This window comes from Mus musculus, chromosome 2 (genome assembly GCF_000001635.26).
Source record: "Mus musculus strain C57BL/6J chromosome 2, GRCm38.p6 C57BL/6J".
Classification (NCBI taxonomy): domain Eukaryota; kingdom Metazoa; phylum Chordata; class Mammalia; order Rodentia; family Muridae; genus Mus; species Mus musculus.
The window spans coordinates 68,094,960-68,117,141 of NC_000068.7; the positions used below are offsets into that span (position 1 = coordinate 68,094,960).

At 39.2% G+C, this 22,182-nt stretch overlaps 1 protein-coding gene across 8 annotated transcripts in view; it reads left to right on the forward strand.

Moving 5' to 3' along the window:
- The window catches only part of B3galt1 (UDP-Gal:betaGlcNAc beta 1,3-galactosyltransferase, polypeptide 1), a 557,194-nt gene that overhangs the window by 529,271 nt on the left and 5,741 nt on the right, over window positions 1–22,182 (forward strand). The window contains exon 1 of one of the 8 annotated variants that reach the window (NM_020283.4): window positions 9,713–9,764. The exons of the other annotated variants lie outside the window; for them this stretch is intronic. The gene's annotated coding sequence lies outside the window, so the exon portion shown is untranslated. Of the gene's footprint in view, window positions 1–9,712; window positions 9,765–22,182 lie in introns of those variants that run through there. 8 annotated transcript variants of the gene reach the window in all.

Sequence of the window (22,182 nt, forward strand, 5' to 3'; positions counted from 1 at the left end):
CCTATCTGCTTGTCAGTCCTGCTTATATCTTCACCATAGGATTACAGTTGATTTCTTTTCTTCTTTTTGTTTTAGTGTTTCTTTTCTGTCTGGTGCTGGTAGCATCTTTGTAACACTAAAAGCCTTCTTAAGAGCAACAGAGCTTCAAAATGTACTGTCAGAAAGAGAAAGGTTAAGAAAATCAAGAATAATATTTACCACAACGAGAATTCAAAAGAAAGCCTCCATTCCCCCATTGAATGAGGTCTCATTTGTAAAATGAAAACCAAAACCAATGAGAATCATAACAAACCAGTGAGATAATCATTGACCACTGCAGGAGGGAAAGCCATGACATCCTAACTATCCAGTGCACACAGCATCCCAAGCTATGTCCTTCAAATGTGTATCGTGCCTTGAAATTTTTCCAGATATTAAATTTCTATTTTTACCTTATTCCCCAAAATGCCATGTATCCTCTTCAATCCAGTGGTAAATGGCCCTGTAAAACGTTTATCAAGCATATACTAACCAACTTGACAGTAGGTCTGAGGAGTACTTTCAGGAAAGCCATCAGCCATGAAGTAACATCATCTCCAAACTTTTCCATGTAAATATTCTTCTCGGTAGTTTGGATGTCACACAAGGGAAAGCACCTTGTGAGGGGACTTCATAGAAAACACAGCACAGCAGCCATTGCAAATCATGGCTGTGGCATGGGAACCCAAGGTGAAAAGTACCATTTGCATCACGTTATCACTCCTTAGAGACGCACTTTACACATGTTGCTGCTGGAGCTGGCAAGATGGATGGAATCGCAAATGACCTACCACAATAGCAAGCCGGATAATTTGCAAGTCGGATAATTTATAAAAATCAGTTCACAAAGATTCAGGGTAGAATAATTAAATACTTTGACAGTTAACAACCTGAGAAAAAGTGAAAAATAATGAGGAAAGATTGGGACTCTTTATTGTATGTCCTGAATTTCTCTTGTATGTATGCCGATCACACGTGTGTGTGGGGGGGGGGGGGTTGTGTAGGGGTGTGTTACTGCTTCCCACTAGAGTTGCCCTTAAAAACATCCATGTTTCAATATTTCATCCTGAACCTTCTGTTTTGCTGTTTGTTTGTTTGTTTGTTTGTTTGTTTGTTTGTATGACACAGGGTTTCTCTGTGTACCCCTGGCTGTCCTGTAACTCTCTCTGTAAACCCGGTTGGCTTGGAACTCAGAGAGATCCCTCTGCCTCCCAAGTGCTGGGATCAAAGATGTGCACCACCACTACCTGGCTCAGAACCTATATTTTTATTCTGGAAGCATAACAATTAATTTGTAATGGGCTTTAGGGATTAATTCTGAGATATAAATTTCCCTGGAAAGGGAAGAGATAAAGAATACCATATACTCAAAATGTAAAATAACTCAGATATTTTCCCATATCACAGAAACATTTTTTAAATATATATGTATACTTAAATATATATACTTAAATATATATACATATATATGTATATGTATATGTATGTGCTTGTATATATATATTTCCATTACCTTTACTACTTCAGCAAAGGACACTTGCTGATGCAGTTATTGGATGACAGCTTACTGTTTGTGGCTAGCTAGGAGCCATTTCTCCAATTACTTATTCATTGATTACAATATATCTTGTACTAAACTATTATGCAAAAGCATAGCAATAAACATAATCATGAGGGTGATAAAAAAAAGGGAGAAAGTCATGTAAAAATCTTGGCATTATAGAGGTTATAGCTGATCAAAGAGGCATAGTTAAGAGCAATTGAGAAAATTAGCCTATTGATTGCGACGTCTTCCCAAATGACAAAGTAAGCAATCAGCCTGAAGCACATTCAATTGCAAAGTTATGAGGACGTGTTGAAGTGAAAAGTGATAAAGAGGAAGTAAATAAACAAATACATCCATGAGCAATGAGCTTCATGTTCTTAGCATACACCACATTCTGCTATGAGCCTAATTGTCTACTATATTTGCAACAAATCAAGTAACTTAACCCCTATCTTTCTTTGTAAGTGCTCTCATGCCAGTGAGTGTCTACTGTAGGTAACCCATTTCCCCCTAGAAAGCTTTTGGTAATCATTTTTTACATTTGAGATCAAGCTATGAATCATCAAATCATTTTCCATCAAGAATTATTCCTTTCAGTTTTAGTACCTTATAATCTGTACCTCAAATTCTCCCTTACATCATCCCATGTAGGTGACCATCAATATCTGCTAGGGCTCCTTAGTTGCAGAGAACTTGTAGTTTAGTTTTCATAGATAGTATGTTAATGCATTTTTAAGGTGGGGGTTGTTGAGTTTGGGGAGATAATGACTCAGCCCCTAAGTGTTTTGTTTGCTACACAAGTATGCATGAGCACCTGAACTTCATGCCTAGACAACACATAAAAAGATAGACTCTGGGAAAACCGGAGATGGATGGATTACTGGGGCTCAGTGCCCAACTACATTAGCCTAGTGAGTGAACCCCAAGGCTTTGAGGGAACACACACGCGCACACATGCATACCTCAAGGTAGACACCCAATGTTTTCCTCTGACTTACATGTGTATATACAAACAAACATATACAATATATAAGACTGTGAAGTGTACTAAATGTACTAAATATAAAGAGAAGGATAATGGTCTATTTTAAGTGCAAAAGATGCAGAGAGAATAGTAAGCTGTCAGGACATTTCCACACTCTCCATTAGGAGCGTGTATGTTGGCGTGTATGATTAGATACTAAAATTAGATATCACAGAAAAGAACCAAGCAAATCCCCAGCAATTTAAATCCCATACTTATGGTGGCCTATTTTTAAATAGAGATTGTATAGCTTCCAGTGAATTGACATTGGGGGAAGAGTTCCCTGCAAAAGATCTTTCAGGGTATGATCACCTTAGTGTCATGGGACATCTAGTCAAAGGATAACATGGTACACATTTTGAAAATCAGGATTTTTAAGTAAAATCTTCTATTCAAACAACTCTTCTTTACAATGCTATGCACCATTGTCCAAGATAAACACAGTTCAGATTTGTCTCCTTTGTGATGACTTTTCTCTCTTGAGAACAATATAAACTTATATAACAATAATTAAACTCCACATACCATGTTAAAGTAGACCACCTGAAATGTGTAGTCTCTTAATCTCATTTCATGTTAAAACAGTAGAGAGAATTCCATGTGATGTGAGACTCTTAATTGCAAACAACAAACCCCATTTTATAAGGCTAAGAAGGAAAAGATGCCTTTAAAGCAGTTGGCACCCATGAACCTTTGCAAAGGTGTGGTATAGTTTGGGCAAGTCAGCAATCAGTAAAATATGGCCATGAGCAATGCAGCCCTCAGTCCTGGGTGATTCGTTGGGAGCTAGCTTAGCAGACATCCCATTGCTGCCACCACCAGCAAACCATCACTTCTGTTTCTAGAGAGCCAGGTATTTTTATGAGTCATCTGTTTTCTAGGTGATCCACCAGCCATAAAGTAGCTGCATCTGAGTCTTACCCAGAGACATCTGTTAGCTCTCTTTCTCTAGTTCCAGTTATAAAGAGGCCTAGGAAGTTACGTTTTAGCTTCTTTTACATTGGCCTATTACAGGAAGAAAAACGAAAAGTGGATTGGAGTGAGAGATAAATGACCAAGTCTTCTACAGATGACAAGTTTCTTAGACACAGTCACACAGCTAACAAATGGTAGTGTCTTGGATCCCAAGTAATATGGTCTTCCAAAGGTAAAAAGAATGGCCATCACTTGGCCTTTAGAGCTCAACTCAAGTATGCCTTAGTATAAGCTACCTTTTTCACTTCTAGAATTACATACATTTCTAACATCATTACTTATCTGGATAGAAAAATATCCTAATACTATGATAGGAGCATCCCAGTGAATGGAGAATTCACAAAAGATATATTCTTCGTGCTTTGCCTGGTTCTCATTAAAAATATCAGCTGTCATAGCTGTGTGTGGTAGTGCGTGTCTGTAATCCCAACACTACAGATGTAGCAGCAAGGGGACCAGGAGTTCCAGGTTATCTTCATCTGGGCTACATGAGACTCTGCCTTATAAAAGTGAATAAATCTGACTGACACAAGCCAGGCTAGCCTTTGAAAACAGAAACTTGGAGAGAAGATGTGATGCAAGCAACTCTGAGCCCATTTTTTTCCTAACCTTCACATTCCACCACATATAAGGAGAGTAAGAAAAAAGTAACCCAACCACCATATAAAAGTTAAAACACACCTGGGCTAAAAAGATAGTCCAGAGGTTAACAGCTTTGGTTGCTCTTCAGAGGACCCAGGTTCAATTCTCAAGAGCTGGCAACTATCTGTAACTCTGATTCCAATGGGCATCCACACGGGCTGTATGCAGGTGATGCACACACACACACACACACACACACACACACACACACAAAATGTATTTTAAAAGATAAGTAGACACTGTATTGTGATGATCCACACATTACAGTCAAACAGGCACTACTTAAATCCAGGTTTAATCACCCTGTAGTTGTGTGAACCTGGAGCTATACTGTTCACTTCATAGAGGTAAATGTTTCTAATATTTTTATTTCTTTTGTCTTTGTTTTAGATGAGGTTTCATTCTTTAGCCCAGGCTATCCCAAAGCTCATGGGACTTCTCCTGCAAGCTCAAGAGCTTCTCAAGTGCTAAGATAGTAGGTATATTAGTCAGAGTTCTTTAAAGAAAAAGAAATGATAGAAAAAAATATATGTAATATATATTATATATTCTAGAATATATATGCACACACTCTAACATACATACATATATATAATCTACCAAATGTGTGTGTGTGTGTGTGTGTGTGTGTCTTACAGGCTGTAGTCAGGGTAGTCAAACAATGGCTGTCTCACAATGGAGAAGCCAAGAATCTGATAATTGCTCAATCCTCAAGGCTGGACATCTGAGCAGTCCCAGCCTAGTACTGAAGGCTTTCATAACTCCTGGGAAGCCACTGGTCTCCAGACTATGTTGGAAAGGAGAGGAAGTTGGTTGGAAGATCAGTGCAGGAATGCCACAGGACCAGAATTACAGATGTGAGCTACCACCCATATTTTTCACAAGATTACATATGCTATTTGAACATGACTTTGTATAGTGCTAGGAAACTGATAGGCATTCATTAAACAGAAACCACCATTTAACTGGAAAATATCTAAATGTCGTAAAGTTGATTTAATAAATCTTAGAAATGATGTGCTGTAGAATTCTACTCAGCCATAAAGATGGCAATCCTTCTGCTTGAAAGCGCAGAGAAAAGAAAAGAAAGTAAGGTATTTTTCCCTTTAGTTTCTGATGAAGTTACATTTGTATGATCCTCTATGTTTAAAATGAATGAAATGACTATTTCCTTATAACTGACCTGATTCAAATTGTACTTGAGGTCTTTTCTAATTTCTCCTACAAGACCATCAAACTATCTGATGGACTCTCAAACTGTGTGCTAAGAAATGGAAAGCAAATAATTTAAAGTTCTTAGAAAAAGCACTTTTACCATATGTCTAGTACATGTTGGGGGAAAAAAAGACTATTAAAATGAAGTCTTTAAAGACAAAATAGCCTCAGAATTTCACAGAAAGTCATCTCTAATGGGCCAAGAAAAATGTGCTTTAAATGGGACTTTTTACAACATTCAAAGAGTTTCAGAAACAGCCTGCCATTTCAGATGTAAAAAAAAAGTAAAAGTTATGTCTGTGTAAGTGCAAGAATCGCAGTGAATTATCTTTTAACTTCACATTGTCATGAGCAAAACCCGAGCATCTACTTGTTTTGGTTGTCTCTGATGTACACTCACCAGCCCCAGAAACTGGATTTAAACATTTGAGTTATGAAATATATTTCTAGCAATAACAAGGCACAAAGAGAAAACAGAGGGAAACCTCTTCCTTTCGGGACAAACTCAAATTTGTGTCCAAAGGAAGGGAGTGCTGCTAAGATTGAGAGTGTTGCATACAAGACCTCTGTGCCAGCGTCCCACGCATTTGCCGGGGAAGGTAGTGTCAGAGCCTTGTTTTTAAGGAAGAGGTGTCCGGTGCCAGTGATACTGGAGCAAGGGCAGAGTCCTGGCTTGTGGAAGTGGGATTTGGGGCAGTCCCGGGAGAGCACCTAAAGACAGAAAGGGACATTCTGGGAATGTCACACTGCCAAGAGACTGCAAGAGCCACAGAGGTGAGGCACGGGGTAAAGAAGAGAAAAACTCATGGGTGGGGCTGGTTAGAACCCACGGGAAGAAGGATGGCAAACATGGGAGGTTTGTCAGGCCACGGGCGGGCAGGCGGCTGTTGGCAGGTACTCTTCTAAGGAAAGAAGCCCATGGAAATAGAGACAATTAAAAACTCCAAGTTTGGAGACATTCCTTCTCTAAGGGCTTTCCAAAGCAAATACAAGTGGCAGGATTTCTGATCAGGGAAAATTAATGATATTTTTAGAACAAAGAGATATTTGAGAGGAAGAAATTCTCAGCCGATTTCATGAGCGGCTTACGTCTACAATCTTAATTTCTGTTATCTGTTGCTTCTGTGCCCTATCAGGGAGACTAGATGTCTGCAAGTCTCTATGACTATGAAACTTCAACCTCTGAATATCCTAAAGCCCAGGTATGAGGAGAGAGATAATTGATAAGTATAGAATACAGAGGGGAAAACTGAGATGAGATAAATACAAGAGACTTCATACGAAAAGGACCAAGAGAGTTTAAGATTGCAATCTCTGTTTGTGGAGTCCCTGTTAGTGAAGAGGCGATAACTTAGAATACATACTGGAGTGACTCAACATGAGAGGGATGAGCTCAAGCACCAGGGTGATTAAAAAATACCTGGCCTCTATCTATGCATAGGTAGAATACAAACACTTTGTCGGTAGGAAGTCATAAACAAAAGAACTAAGAGAAAGGAGGACATGGAGACAGAAACCTATGTGGAAGGTAGTGCTCACTGCAGAGGAAGATGAACAAACATTTAGTGGTCAGTTCGTGTGGCAAGAACCCGGGGGGAAGGGGGGCAGGCAGAGGTGAGGACAGTGAAGAAGTGGCCTTGATGACCAGATAATCACTAAAGAAAAGAAACAAGTTACGTTTCATAGGTCCTGTGCCTGATAAGGAAAACAGGCACAGAGCCCATAGTTTCCCAAAGTAGGAAGAGAGTGCCTTGGAGTAGCTACTCTGTTAAACACTACTGTCTGGCCCATCACACTGGTTTTCATTTGTAAGCATTTCTATAATAATTCGTACCATTTTTCAGTCCAGAGAGTTAACAGGTCTATTGGGTCTTGGATAGAATGATACACTTTGCAGCTCTGCATTCTAGATTGGTGCCATCACAACATTAACGAGCTATACAGAAGGAATGCAAAGTTACAGTTGATATCAAGTTTCTTAAATAACCAAGTTTCTGAAAATAAATCGTGATATAGCTACCTCGGGATAATTTAGTATGTTTATAATGTTAATTATGACTACATGTGTGCTATTTAGAAGGCTGAATTTGTGGACTTCTAGTATTCTAAAATTACATACGAAAAATCTCAAAGCTCTGTCACACAGTACTAATAATAAATAGTCATAATGACATTTCCTCTAAGTTTTACTCTTGACTTTTGAGCAACAGCCAAATTTAAAAAGAAAAAAAAAACTGTTTTTATGCCAATTATTCAAGGTACACTGACTAGTAAAATTCCACATAAAACATTTGTGTGTGTGTGTGTGTGTTTGTGTGTGTGTTTGTGTGTGTGTGTTTGTGTGTGTGTGTGTATGTGTGTGTGTTTGTGTGTGTGTGTGTGTGTGTGTGTGTGTGTGTGTGTGTGTGTACATATGTGAGGGTGCAGCCCGAAGCCAAAGGGTGGCATTGTGTGTCTTCCCTATCACAACCACCTTGATTTTTGAAACAGGGTCTCTCACTGAACCTCCAGGTTTGGCTAAACTTCCTGGCTATCACACTCCCAGGGTCTGCCTGTCTTTCCCTTGCCTGTCCCCAACACTGGGGACACCAACATAAGCTGTAGCATTCAGTATTTTTATGGGGGCTGGGAATCTGAACTCAGGTCCTTAAGCTTGTACAACAAGCACTTAAGTCACTGGGATATCCCCACACTTTAAACGTTTTACAGGCAAAACATTCTGTCCTTTTCTTTATTGTGTTTGCATTAACAATGATAATTATCATTAACAATGATAATTGTGTTCTTGAGGTAAAAAAAAAATTTATATCTGATTTTCCAATAAGTTATCTCATTGAACATTAATGACCTCGCAAAGTGTGACTGCCTGCTATTAGTCTCCTGTGATAGTTGAAGAAATAGAAGCCTAGATTTGCAGGCTTCGAAACTGATGACCAAAATTCTAGAAACTGAATTTAGGTCTTTCCCTACTGTAAGATTAATGTCCACAGAATCATTTCGTACTGACAGCAGCTGTACTGAATTATTTTAAGCTATTATGGCTTCTAATAAATTGTTCCATAATGAAATATTTCAATTAGGAAACAAATGTGAAGAAAATTAAAACTCACAAATTCTTTTCTAGATGTTATCAGTTGCTATATAGTACTGATCTCATTATTTTTGAAATAGGACCCAAAATAATACCACCCCTCTGTAGTGGGCTAAGAAATATCTCCCTAGACATTGTGCATTATACAAATAGTTAACATACTAACATTTTTTCTGATTTATATACTTATCCATTTATATCACCTTATAGAATCCCCCCTTTACCCCCCAAGTAATGGACACTATTTTGGTAATGCAGTTCAACTATTAGCTTGTCCCAGCTGCTATTTCTATTAATTGAGTGCCTCTCCTCTCATCTTCTTCCACAGTTCTAGTAGAAACTACTGGCAATCTCTTTTGCCCACAGGCCCATCAAGTGGCCAAGCTTCTAGGTGCCCCTGACTAAATCGGTAGTTGCCCTGCCTGTTTTTAAAAGAATGTCTTCTCTAAGCAGTCAGGATACGATACCCACGGCTGCCAAGGGACCGAATCATTTATTTAACATAACAACCTGGTCTCATTTTCATCTTTTTTTTTTCCTGAGAGGATTGTGTGATATTTAAAAAAAATTTTTTTCTCTGAATTCTAGAACTAGGGCAACACATTGATTTTGAGAAAGCTGTAATCTTCCTCTCTAATTCCAAGTGCATGCTCTCGGCTGCTGTGAAATAGAACGTGGTTTGCAAAATGCCCTGAGCCCATGCAAAGATATCCTTGCCCTGGCCACTCCTCTCCCAGGTTGGCCCCATTCTTCTAATGGTTGGGGATTCACAAAGATCTTTGCTATAAATGTCAGAGTGTAACTGAAAAGGAGAAAGGTCCAAATCTTTTTTTTTTTTTTTTTCAATCTGGGGAGGAAAATAAATGATTTCAACTGCCAACCCCTGTTGAAAAAAAAAAAAAGTTTTGTTTTGTTTTGTTTTGTTTTGTTTTGTTTTGCTTTGCTTTGCTTTGCTTTGCTTTAGGCTATTTCCTTATTGTTTGTGATCGACTAAGTAAGTTCAATCCTGGGGCCTCTCTGAGAAGATTCATAATTAAAATTTTTAAAGAAACAAATTAGCTCTTAACCTGTCAGCAGCTGACAGTCAGAACTTTTCCTCCTGCCAGCATCCAGGGGCTCACTCCTACAAGGGCGTCATTTCTTTCCTAGTAGGAGATTGGCTAAAAAGAACTACTTAAGAGAAGTCAGCATGCTGAGACGAGGAGGGATAATCAGTCAGCTGGTTGGGTTCCTTCAAGGACTATTATCTGGTGGTAAGCATGTTTTATTTCTTCCTCTCCTGTGCTTATTTACAACATAATTACAAAAATGAGAGTAAAGGAGGGAGCCAGGCATGAATATAGCCATATGCCAGATTAATGCTGCCTGCTAGAAGCTCCACCCGATGGGGCTCATTTGTCAGTTAGTTCTGTTGCAGACTGAAGGTACTTTGATTTCACTCATACACCTAATTATGCTAATTATGAGTTTTTCACCCTTTGAAATCTCGAAAATTAAATGTGCATACGAGGCAGAGCATCTCATCTTGCTGCTACCCAGGAGAGTGGAAAATATTCTAAACTGGGCCCCTAGGGAAGACAGGTTGACTCTTAGATGTCCAGACCTCAGAATGCAATTTTACTTGGAACAGTTTTCATGGTTATGATTTAGATAACATAAGGTCATTATGATGGCCTTAATCCAATGTGGCAATGTCCTTGTACAGGAGAATATGAAACACACAGATTCATGTACAGGACAATACCACATGTAAATGGAAGCAGAAATCATGCTGTCATATCTACAATAACCTTCCAGAAGCCAGAAGGCAGCCCTGGAATAGATTCTCCCTCGCGATTCTATGAATTTCCTCAGTGTCTGTTGTAATGTCTCCCTCTTCATCTCTAATTTTATGAATTTAGATCATCTCTCTCCACCTTTCAGTTAATTTGACTAAGAGTTTGCCAGTCCTGCTGAATTTCTCAAAAAACAAAACAATTTCATTGATTTATTTTATACGTGTGTGTGTGTGTGTGTGTGTGTGTGTGTGTGTGTATACATACATAGTTTTTATTTCATTGATTTTAGCCATGAGTTTCTTTCTTGATGGTTGCTTCTTTAGAGGAATTATTTCTTCTTATTTTAGGACCTTCAAGTCTGTCAATAAGTTATTCATATGAAATCTCTCCTGTTTTATATATTTATTTTTATTTGTTTGTTAGTTGGCTTGTTTTTTTTTTCCATTTTTTATTAGGTATTTAACTCATTTACATTTCCAATGCTATACCAAAAGTCCCCCATATCCACCCACCCCCACTCCCCTGCCCACCCACTCCCCCTTTTTGGCCCTGGTATTCCCCTGTACTGGGGCATATAAAGTTTGCAAGTCCAATGGGCCTCTCTTTCCAGTGATGGCCGACTAGGCCATCTTTTGATATATATGCAGCTAGAGTCAAGAGCTCCGGGGTACTGGTTAGCTCATAATGTTGTTCCACCTATAGGGTTGCAGATCCCTTTAGCTCCTTGGCTACTTTCTCTAGCTCCTCCATTGGGAGCCCTATGATCCATCCATTAGCTGACTGTGAGCATCCACTTCTGTGTTTGCTGGGCCCCGGCATAGTCTCACAAGAGACAGCTACATCTGCGTCCTTTCAATAAAATCTTGCTAGTGTATGCAATGGTGTCAGCGTTTGGATGCTGATTATGGGGTGGATCCCTGGCTATGGCAGTCTCTACATGGTCCATCCTTTCATCTCAGCTCCAAACTCCGTCTCTGTAACTCCTTCCATGGGTGTTTTGTTCCCAAATCTAAGGAGGGGCATAGTGTCCACACTTCAGTCTTCATTCTCCTTGAGTTTCATGTGTTTAGCAAATTATATCTTATATCTTGGGTATCCTAGGTTTGGGGCTAATATCCACTTATCAGTGAATACATATTGTGTGAGTTTCTTTGTGAATGTGTTACCTCACTCAGGATGATGCCCTCCAGGTCCATCCATTTGGCTAGGAATTTCATAAATTCATTCTTTTTAATAGCTGAGTAGTACTCCATTGTGTAGATGTACCACATTTTCTGTATCCATTCCTCTGTTGAGGGGCATCTAGGTTCTTTCCAGCTTCTGGCTATTATAAATAAGGCTGCTATGAACATAGTGGAGCATGTGTCCTTCTTACCTGTTGGGGCATCTTCTGGATATATGCCCAGGAGAGGTATTGCTGGATCCTCCGGTAGTACTATGTCCAGTTTTCTGAGGAACCGCCAGACTGATTTCCAGAGTGGTTGTACAAGCCTGCACTCCCACCAACAATGGAGGAGTGTTCCTCTTTCTCCACATCCTCGCCAGCATCTGCTGTCACCTGAATTTTTGATCTTAGCCATTCTGACTGGTGTGAGGTGGAATCTCAGGGTTGTTTTGATTTGCATTTCCCTGATGATTAAGGATGTTGAACATTTTTTCAAGTGCTTCTCTGCCATTCGGTATTCCTCAGGTGAGAATTCTTTGTTCAGTTCTGAGCCCCATTTTTTAATGGGGTTATTTGATTTTCTGAAGTCCACCTTCTTGAGTTCTTTATATATGTTGGATATTAGTCCCCTATCTGATTTAGGATAGGTAAAGATCCTTTCCCAATCTGTTGGTGGTCTTTTTGTCTTATTGACGGTGTCTTTTGCCTTGCAGAAACTTTGGAGTTTCATTAGGTCCCATTTGTCAATTCTCGATCTTACAGCACAAGCCATTGCTGTTCTGTTCAGGAATTTTTCCCCTGTGCCCATATCTTCAAGGCTTTTCCCCACTTTCTCCTCTATAAGTTTCAGTGTCTCTGGTTTTATGTGAAGTTCCTTGATCCACTTAGATTTGACCTTAGTACAAGGAGATAAGTATGGATCGATTCGCATTCTTCTACACGATAACAACCAGTTGTGCCAGCACCAATTGTTGAAAATGCTGTCTTTCTTCCACTGGATGGTTTTAGCTCCCTTGTCGAAGATCAAGTGACCATAGGTGTGTGGGTTCATTTCTGGATCTTCAATTCTATTCCATTGGTCTACTTGTCTGTCTCTATACCAGTACCATGCAGTTTTTATTACAATTGCTCTGTAGTAAAGCTTTAGGTCTGGCATGGTGATTCCGCCAGAAGTTCTTTTATCCTTGAGAAGACTTTTTGCTATCCTAGGTTTTTTGTTATTCCAGACAAATTTGCAAATTGCTCCTTCCAATTCGTTGAAGAATTGAGTTGGAATTTTGATGGGGATTGCATTGAATCTGTAGATTGCTTTTGGCAAGATAGCCATTTTTACAATGTTGATCCTGGTTAGTTGGCTTGTTTATTATGAAGACACTTAGAGCTATGAACTTGCTTCTTAGAACTGCCTTCACTGTGTCCCATAAGTTTGGGTATGTTGTGTTTCAAGCTTCATTTAGTTCTAAAATGTTTTAATTTCCTTCTTCATTTTTGTCTTGACTCATTTTGCATTCTGTACTAAGTCATTTGGTTTCTATGAATTTGTGTATGTTCTGCTATTTTGTTGTTGATGACACGATGCAGGATATTATTTCAATTTTCTTAAATCTGTTAAGACTCTTTTTGTGTCCTAGTTAATGATCAATTTCAGAGAAAGTCTGTGAGCTTCTGAGAAGAAAGTATATTCTTTAGTGTTTAGATGAAATATTTAGTAAATGCCTGCTATGACCATTTGACTTCTTATGCTATTTAACTCCAGCATATCGTTGTTTAATTTTTGTCTCAATGATATTATGAAAGTGGAGTATTAGAGTCACTCACTACCACTATTTGAGAGTCAATGTGTAATTTTAGCTGTGTTAGTATTTTGTTTAATGAACTTGGATAGCCTTGTGTTTTGGTGCATAATTGTTTAGAATTGTAGTACTCTCTTGGTTGGTTTTACCTTTAATGATCATTTAGTATCTTTTCTGATTAGTTTTGGTTTGAAGTGTGGTTTGTCTAATATTAAAATAGTTACAGCTGCTTACTTCTTGGAATGTCATTACTTACTTCTGCTTGCTTGGAATGTCGTTTGCCATCCTCTTACCCTAACATAATGTCTGCAGTTGATGATGCAGGGTGAGTTTCTTGGACGCAGTAGAAAGATGGATCCTGTTTTCAAATACCATCTGTCAATCTGTATATTTTTATTGGCTAATTGCTATCATTAGTATTAAGTGTTCTCAATGAAAATGTTTATTAGTTTCCGTTATCTTGCTATGATATGGGTTTTGCCCTTTCTTTTGGTTTTCTGTTCTGTGATGGTTTGTTCCTGTGTCTTCTGAGGTGTGATTAACCTCTTCAGACTGAGGTTTTCATTTTAGTGTCCTTTGTAAATCTGGGTTGGTAGATAAATATTGCTTAAATTTGCTTTTATTTTGGAATGCTTTTATTTCTCTGTAGACAGTGCTTGACAGCTTTCCTGAGTATAATAATCTGTGATGGTATATGTAGTCTCCTAAAGTTTGTGGAGCATCTGTGGTCTCTCAGCATTTGTAGAACATGCATCTATACCTTTCTGGCTTTCAGAGATTCCACTGAAGTTAGGAGTTATTTTAATGGGCCTGCCTTCATGGGTAATTTGGTCTTTTCCTCTTGCAGCTCTTAATATCCTTGTTCTGCATGTTCACTGTTTTGATTGCTATGTGCCCCCTGGAGTTTACTTTCTGGTCCTGTCTGTTTGCTCTTCTTTATGCTTCTGAAGTTTTCTGTGTTGGTTTTGTTAGAAATATTTTCTAGTTTTGCGACTTGGGTTTCTTTTCAGTCCTCTATTCCTGTCATCCATGGATTTGGCCTTTCAATGTTGTCCCACATTTTCTGGATGTTTTGTTCGACCGTTTCTAGATTTAACATTTTCTTTGACTAAGATATCCATTTCTTTTACCTTGTCTTCAAAACCTGAAATTCTTTTTGCTATGTCTTACAACCTGTTAGCTAAGCTTACCTCTGAGGTTTTAATTTTACATCTAAGGTTCTAATTTCCAGTTTTATTTCAATTTGAGTTATCACTGGGGATTCTCTTCTACTTTTGTGTCTTTATTTCACTCAAATATTTGCTTTCATGTTCTTCATTAAGGATCTGTTCATACCATCTTCAAGGTCCTTGAACATATTCATAAGCTGCTATTTAAAATTTCTTGTCTTGTGCTTTAGCTAAATCACATTTCTCAGGGCCTATTGCAATATAGTTACTAGCTTCTAGGTGGCATATGTTGTCTTGGCCATTCATTTCTGTGCAAGTTCCATTCTTCTGTTGCTCTTGTCTGCTCTAGATTCTAGGCAAGTATGGTGGCTATGGTGTACCTGGTAGAGAATGCTTTGTGTGAATGGTTGATGCAAAGCAATGCAGATGGGCTAGGAGGCAAAACTTTAAGGGGCAGCCTTAATGAAGAACATGAAATTGAGAAGAGGGTCTTCTTCAGACAAGCTTCCACAGGACTAGGAGTAATTCTAGAGAGACCCAAATGGAGGACAAGAGTGAGTAAAAACTGTCTATCTACATGTCAACCTATTACATCACTGGGGGTTCCTGATAGAAAGAATTTCTGCAGGTTTCCAGATGTCATAATGGAATAGAGATGGGCTAAAAGGGAAGGCTGAGGAAATCTTCCAGAAAGAGCTAAGGGTACCCAAGTCTGTCTACAAATGGCAGAGGCCTCAGGGAGTAGAGGTAGGATAAGAAGGAGGGACTACAGGCAGGCTACCCTAGGACAAAGATTAAGGATTGAAAGACAGGAATGAAAGGGCTAAGGGGACCTGGTTTGGTACCAAGAGGCAGTCTGCAGGAGTGGAGGAGGGAGTGAGAGAAAGCACTTCTGCAAACAGTATTAGGTCTGCAAAGATTGGAATGGATAGCGTGGCAGGATAGTGAAAGAATGCTTACCTACATCCCAGCTCAGTGTGGTTTCTGGGGTCCCTGACAGAGAGTATTTCTGTAGAGTGGCAGTTGTCACAAAGGAGTGGGCCTGACCTATCAGGGAAGACTGAGAGGGTCAGTGGGAAAGGGCTAAGAGGATCCTGCCATTCAGATTACTTGGTGCCCACCTGCCTTGGTGAGAGACTGTTTTTCATTCTCTGAAATTTCTAATACTTTCAACACCTGAAAAGACATATACAGAAGCTCTTTGGGCATCCTTTATCCCAGCGAAGATGAACAAAATAATTAGCCCTTACCCTACATGCCCCATGATGGACATAGACACAGGAGTATGCTGGGTTCACTAGTGACAATGACCACTCCCTGCTAGGATTCCCTCTGGTCAAACAAAAGAATACTTGTTTAACAAGTTCAGGGGTCTTAAAATTAAATCATTCAAAGTAACAGGCAACCCACCATGCCGTTTCTTAGAGAAATGTGTGCTTCTTAAATTGAAAATTCTGCCCCATTAACTCCCTGAAAGGCGAAGGTGGTTATTTACTGGAGAGCTCTGTGATTGAGCTAATCCGCAGTACAGTGAGGCCCCTGGAGGGAACACCTTTCAAATGTTCTAGCTGAATGTTCCTTTTGGGGGGATTTGCATTTAACGGATGACAAGTTAATGTGTCTTCAGTGTCTTAACGTTGTGGTAAAACTGCTAAAAGGTATGATAGATGTTATGTGTGCAACTTTCTATTTTACTGATATATGAACTTGCCCGTTAAATAGGATTCTAAAAATGTTCTCCAACTCACCAGAAGGTTCTACTACCATCCTCAACTCTCCAGCTGGCTATGATTTTTCCTTTTGACTCTTTCTTTCTTTCTTTCTTTTTTTCTTTCTTTCTTTCTTTTTTTTTTTTTTTTTGTTAGGAAGACACAGTTTATTGCAGGTAAAGGAACATAGGCTTACCAAGGAAGAGATTGGATAATGACCAGAAACACCATTGTGCCAATCCATTTGTAGGTAGACTCTATACTGTTTCTAAAGGCTCTAGAACAGATAGCTTCCCTCATGATTGACAGGCCCATGTGGGTTGACCTTCTGGAGAAGACAATGGTCCATGAACTATTCTTCTGGATAAGAATTACACGAGGTTGGGCCTTCTAGAACTAGGTTCATTTCGTTATCAATTAATAAGCAGGCACTTCTGGTATGTAACGTCTCCTCCTGGGATATGATTCAGACCACATTTCTCTGACCAGTAGCATCCTACAGTTCCCGTCCTTGTCTCTACAACTGTGGTGTAGGAGGGAGGGCTGTAGCCCTAATATCCTTCAAGGTGGCTAGCTACTTACCAATAGTAGGTGACTCCTTTTGACTTTTAATGGATCTCTGGCTTTGAGTTTTTGAGGACAAAAAAAATGTTTCTCAAACATCTTTATTGGCATCTCACAAACTTAGAAGTACAAACACAAACACTGAGACAAACTCTAACTACTTAAAAGAACCAATCAATCTCCATGCTCAGAGCTTTGGAGCTCTGTGTATCACATGACTCTGTCTCAATCTTTAGTCTCACTACTTTCTGGCCCAGAGGTATATCTCTGAGGATCACCCAAGAACTCGAATTTGTTTATCCATTAGCTATAAGTACACATTACTGCTGGCCACTCAAGATTCTTCTATTCAGGCTCCCTTTCATATTTCACACGATTCTGTTTATATTTTCTAATTGGATAAATGCTACCTTGCATTTAGTGTTGATTGAGGTGGGAGGCTATGCCAATATTTGTTCTCATATCTGATGAAAAAGACGGTCAATAAAAACAGTGATTCACTCCATATGTACGTGGGCTTCAGGACTTCAGAGAAATGCACTGTGAAATTCTTATAACTCCTTCAAATATTGGCATTCCCTCACCCCACATCACCACCTCCGTTAAATGCTAATGTGCTTTCTGCAATAAGCATGTTCCACTAATCAAATACCCCCCACACACACACACACACAGCATTGGCTCAGTACAGTGCATGCACACAAGGATGAACCATGAAGTATCTTAGTGTTTATGTGTTTTCTCTCATTTTATGCCTGTTGCATATGCTGTTTGCCCTGCCTACAATGCCCAGACTCCTTCCAGATAATTTCTGGTTGGTTGTGCTTCACATTTAGTTTAGCTGAGGGGCCACAAGAGTACTGTGCCCTGAGATGTACCAGCATAGACTAGGGTGGCTTTTCCATCCACCACAAAGCCTATTATCTCCCAACAAGCCTTAGGAAATTGGAGAGTGATCACTTTTCTGGTCACTTACTAGCTTCAATCTTGAAGGAAATGTTTAACATATCTGAGCTTCCCTTATCTCACCTATAAAATGAGGAAGACATGCCTTTCTTGTAACACTATAAGGAATGGTGATCTATAAAGCAGAATAAAATGCCATAGAATACCACACATCACACAACACCTGGTCTGGTATGTGTAGTTTATTTATTGTATTGTATTGTATTGTATTGTATTGTATTGTATTTTATATTTTACCTATTTTATATGCATGTGTGTCTGCCTGCATGTCTGTGTATGCATTAGTTGCATGCCTGGTGACTGTAGAGGCCAGAGAGGGAATCAGATCTTATGGACCGACAGTTACAAGTGTACAAATGGTTGTGAGCTTCCACGTGGGTCCTGGGAATCAAACTGGGTCCTCTGGAAGAGCAGCCAATGTTCATCACCACTGATCCATCTCTCCATCCTCTTGGGATATGCATTTTAAAATGAGAGATAATGAGCTGGGTATGGAGATACATTTCTGTGGTCCTAGCACTCAGGAGGCTGAGGAAGAGGATCACTAGTCCAAGGTCATCCTACACTATGCAACACAACCTTGTCTCAAAACTCAAAATAATAGTAGTTTGAAACCACACTGAAATGAAAACTAAATAATGATGCTAGGATTTATCACATGCACTAGCTGCGGAGGGAAGAGTGTTGCTTCTTTTGCGGAGAGTATCTGTAAATATACAAACTTTCTTTGCACACTCATGTACCACGCTTGTGTTTCTAAACTCTCCATCTATCTGTATTTACACAATCCTTTTGTGCAGACTGAAAGAAGAAAACTCACTGAAACATGTCCTAAAATGAATTCTTACTCCTTTAGGACATAGCTCTGTAAGAGAAAGAAATGATTAATATGTAAGAATGGATTGCTACAGAAATCTGTGGATGGGATTTGGAGAATGTAAATCCTCCCTCGTATTCTTAGAATACACAAATAAGCAACTGGCTTTTCCGCTCAGAAAGGTTTGTGGATGCTGCTTACTATAGGACCACTGCATCTCTCTATAGTCCCACATCTCACGACTTTCATCCTTACCTTGGCCTCTAGCTTTACCCTACTAGTTAGTCCCTCATACACATCATGTTCTTTGAATGTGCTCTTTATTTTGTCTGTGCAACCATTATCTGGATAACTCCTACTTGTGTTTGAAGCCTCAACTTAGCTTACTTTTTTCTGATTTACAGTCTCCATTCATTGTTCCATCACTGCTTGACCCTAGGATGAGTAGAGAATGGTGGCCTCTGGAAGTTTTCTGTGCCTGGTCTATTATACTGTCCCTTTTTCTCAAATACTCTCTTTCCCAGTCCACTACTATGCACTTCAAAAGTTCCATGCTGAAAATTATTTTAATTATTTGCTTGAAATCTAAACTGTTAGTGCAGGATTTCCCAGAGCAAGGATTTGAATGCTAGTTCTCTTTTCTCAACACTCTGTAGGGAAAACAAAAAAAAAGGAAGGAAGGAAGGAAGGAAGGAAGGAAGGAAGGAAGGAAGGAAGGAAGGAAGGAGCCAGGCGTGGCAGCGCACGCCTTTAATCCCAGCACTAGGGAGGCAGAGGCAGGTGGATTTCTGAGTTCAAGGCCAGCCTGGTCTACAAAGTGAGTTCCAGGACAGCCAGGGCTATACAGAGAAACCCTGTCTCAAAAAAACAAACAAACAAACAAACAAACAAAACAAAAAAAGGAAGGAAGGAAGAAAGAATGAATGAATGAATGAATGAACGAACGAATGAATGAACAAGAGAGAGAGAGAGAAGAAAGTGTTTCAAGTATTTGATTAATTGGTAGATTCACGGTTAGTAAACCCCACAAGTGAATGGATGAATTTTGAATGAAGACAGCTGTGAAATGGGGGCTAGTAATTTGACTCTGTAGGGACAGAAAATGGATAGTAAAACCGTAGATCAAATAACTAAGGAAATCCTCCATTAATTGCTTGATTAATTCCCCCTGAAGATGACCTGGTTCCTTACCAAGATGCTTCTGAGTCCCCTGACATCTTAGTAATGGTTGGCTCACAGTTTAGTAGGATAAGGGTTAAGAACAAAGGGATGATAAAGATATTCTTAACGAATGGGATATACACGATGAAATCTTGGTCAAGTTTGGTTTCCAATACCATCATGATTCTCATTCACCAGTCACTGTGATTAACATGAAGTCAGTATTTGTGTACCCCAAACTGAAAGTCCCTTCTCACATTCTCTACTACTACTAGTTATCCTCAGTTCCTCTTCTTACCTCTAAAGCAAGGGTCCTCAGCCTTCCTAATGCTGTGACCCCTTTAGTATAGTTCCTCATGTTGTGGTGATTCCCACCCATAAAGTTCTTTTGTTGCTACTTCATAACTGTAATTTTTCTACTGTTATGAGTCATAATGTAAGTATCTGACATGCAGAATATATGATATGTGACCGTTGAAGGTTGTGATCCACAAGTTGAGAACTGCTTGCCCTAAAGTATCACACTTCCTTATTTGCTTGAATCCATTCATCCTGACCTCGTTATCATCTTCTAGTGCACCCTAAAGCAGAAATGTTCTCTAGGAGGCTACTGGAGTATATATTTCAGAGTTCTTACTGGATGGAGACCTGATTATGCAAAATTTATGTGGTTTGAACCCATTATACTATTCAGTTCAATAACAAAAATTCAGTATTCAGTAACAGAAATGAATTATTGTTGATCTCACGGTTAGCTCTAAGCTTATACAAGAATATCTGTTTTCTAATTTGGCAAAAACTAAACAGGCCAAGCACATAGTTGTCTCTGAAGGAGACTTTGTTGAAATTAGTATTACCACCTTTGCTTTCCAGCACTATTGAATTCTGCTCTAACTAGGAAGGAGGAAATAATTTTTTACATGAATGGACTGTAATTTGACAGGTGTTTTTGACTGGGATATTGTTTATAAGCTCTAGAAAACAATACTAGTTTTAGAAAGGATTACTGTTTCAAACAACAACTTCATTTGAATGCCAGTTTGGTTTTTGTAACATCTTCATTGAATTTTTGAACTTTAAGCTCAACTGTCGCTTTTATTATACGCTTCCAAAGTATATAGACATGTCACTCAGCAAAACAAGTTAATAAATGAATTCATGAATAAATTAAAAGGAGAGTCTAATTTCCTCAAAGAAATATATAGGGTCATTGATAACAGAGAATTCCATGTCATTTGGAACAACTCTGAAATCAGTATAACTAGGGTGGTTAGTTGGTAGTTTCCATGTTTTGGTTTGTTTCACATTAACTGTAACCAGTGTACTTCAGAAAACAACATACAAAGAAGAAAGATTTCTTTTGGTTGATAATGTCAGAGGTTTGGCTTCATAATTCTTGGCTTATTTCTCAGTCTGGACACCTCTTGGATCCCTGAGACCATAGTTGAAAGAATTCAGACAAGACATGTAAGTCTAGTATAGAGGAGGTATAGAATTTGTTTGCTCAGAAGAGCAAAGCCTGGTCTGAAGAGAGGTGGCAGATGACGGTCAGAGGGACCAGAGTATCCGTCTACATCTTAGGAAGAGTTTACACCATTTCTACAGTCTTTAGCTCATGCAGCTCTACCAGAAGAACTCCGTCATTGGCATTCAAAGAGTGGGCAGAACACTTGGATTGGCTCGTTCGTACAGGAGCAGGCAATCTTATCAGAAAGCCTTCTGAAGTGCAATATGCACAAAGTTTAGGATTCCTAGCTCCAGGCTTAGACAATTATCTACTAGCAAGACCCCAGGTACTTTAACAAGGCAAGTCTCCTCCCATAGTGAGAGGTATGATCCGGGTACCAGTCTTCTGACCAATTGTTAGAGTCTCAAAATCACAGTCTTTGTTTTCTTAGCTGTTGACTATAAGGGAGGGGTCTAACTCAGTGTCCTCCAAGCCCACAAATCTCTAAGTGGTACTTAACAGTAAGAAAGATGAGCATGGTCATGGGAAAATGCAGGCATGGATGCTATTCACTTCATGGAAGAAAGGATGCAGGCAGTAACGAAGGGATCAGAATCCTGTATATGCTCAAAGCTATGGTTTTGGAACCTCCTTCCTCCAGCTATGTCCCACCTTTCCAGGGCCAAACTTTCAGTAAATGGGTGTCTTTGGAAGGTACTTTATTCCCAGCCATCAAAGAATAAGTCTATTTTCCAAAGCCTTGAAGAAAGCAGAATTGCATGGTAAGAGCTGTGCCCACTGCCAAATCAGGAACAGGCAGCAAGTCTTCCTAAGAAAGCAAGGTATTAGAAAAAGTTTGTGGGCAGTTATCAACACAGTCTCAAATGGAGAATTGGAGAAAACTAAGAAATGTTAAAGGTCAAATTTTTTAAAGATTTAGATATGTATTTATTTTATGTATGTGAGTACACTGTAGCTTTACAGATGGTTGTGAGCCTTCATGTGCTTGTTGGAAATTGAATTTTTAGGGACTCTGCTTGCCCTGGTCAACCCCACTCACTCTGCTCAGGCCCACTCTGGCCCAAAGATTTATTTATTATTA